The following is a 1,674-nucleotide window of genomic DNA, read 5'->3' on the forward strand; positions in this document are numbered from 1 at the left end:
GTGGTAACATCTTGCAAAACTATAGTATAATATCACAACCAAGACCATGACATTGATACAGTCCACATAGCATTCAGATGTCCCCAATTTTACTTGTGCTCATTTGTGTATTATGTATATTCAGTTCTATACAATTTAATCACGTGTATAAGGTTCACATATCTACCACCACAGTCAAGATACAGGACCTTCCATCATCGCAAGAATTTCTCATACTGCCCTTTTACAATCATACTCTCCTGCCTCCCATTCTCCATCTCTTGTCCCTAACTCCTGCATTTATAACATTTTGTCATTTGAAGAACAATATATAAAATATGTAGTATGTAACATTTGGAGATTGGGTTTTTTTTCGCTCAGAAGATTCCCTGAAGATCCATCCAAATGACTGCATGTATCAGTAGTTTTCTTATTTTCATTGCTGAATAATATTTCTTGTATATATGTACCACAATTAAACTATCCACCTGCTGAAGACATCTGAGCTCTTGTAGTTTGGGACTATTATGAATAAAGCCACTACAAGCATTCACATGCAGGTGCTTGTGTGCACACAGTTTTAATTTCTCTGGGATAAATACCCAAGAGTACAATTTGGGATTCCTATGGCAATTTCATGTTTAGTTTTATAAGAAACTGCCAAACTGTTTTCAAGAATGGCTATACCATCTTACATTCCCATCAACAAAATAATAGTGATCCAGTTTCTCTACATCCTTGCTAGCATTTGGTAATGTCACCATTTTTTATTGTCACCATTCTGATCTGTATGCAGTGATATCTCATTATGGTTTTAATTTGCATTTTCCTGCTGGCTCTTGATGTTAAACATCATTTCATGTGCTTATCTGCCATCTGCATATCATCTTCATTGAAAAGTCTGTGTCTTCTGCATATTTTCTAATTTGACTGTTTGTTTTGCTTAACTATTGAGTTTTGCATGTTCTTTATATACTCGAGATACTACTCCTTTGTTGGCTATGTGGTTTGCAAATATTTCCACCCAGTTTGTTACTTTTCTTTCTTCTTCTTCACCTGGACTTTCACAGAGGAAAAGTTTTTAACTCTGATGCGGTCCAATTTATCAAATTTTTCTTTTACAAATTGTGCTTTTGGTGTCAAATCTAAGGACTCTTGGCCTAGCCTTAGATGCCAAAGTATTTTTATTTTCTATTTTTCCTAAAGGTTTTATAGTTTTATGTTTTAAGTCCATAATCAATTTTGAGCTAATTTTTGTATAAGGTGTGAAGTTTAGTTTGAGTTTCATTTTCTTGCCTATAGATGGTCCCTCATTCTAGCACCATTTGTTGAAAAGGCTATCCTTCCTTCATTGAACTGCTTTTAATCATTTGTAAAAAGAATATGGAACACTTCATGACTTTGTGTATCATCCTTAAGCAGTGGCCATATTAATCTTCTCTGTATCATTCCAAAATTTTATTATATGCACTATCAGAGTGCATACTGCTCATGTGTTTTGACTCATCATTTTCACTTATGGATATTCATTTCTGAAAATGAAGTTTTATGCCCAAGGCTATTTAGTACAGCATTATTTATAACAGCAAATAAAAGGAGGGAACATGCCCAAAAATGGTAGACAGGTAAAGTGTGTTAGTCATCCATTGCTGTGTAACAAATTGCCCCAAAACTTAGCAACTTAAAACAACAGCT

At 34.2% G+C, this 1,674-nt stretch overlaps 1 non-coding gene across 1 annotated transcript; it reads right to left on the bottom strand.

The window, feature by feature from the left end:
• Positions 1-1,356: 1,356 nt before the first annotated feature.
• Positions 1,357-1,461, bottom strand: LOC133079251 (U6 spliceosomal RNA). Its single transcript, XR_009698130.1, has one exon. It is a non-coding gene; the product is annotated as a U6 spliceosomal RNA (small nuclear RNA).
• Between the last annotated feature and the right edge of the window lie 213 nt (positions 1,462-1,674).

The sequence above is a fragment of the Eubalaena glacialis genome, chromosome 18 (genome assembly GCF_028564815.1).
Source record: "Eubalaena glacialis isolate mEubGla1 chromosome 18, mEubGla1.1.hap2.+ XY, whole genome shotgun sequence".
Taxonomy (NCBI): Eukaryota; Metazoa; Chordata; class Mammalia; order Artiodactyla; family Balaenidae; genus Eubalaena; species Eubalaena glacialis.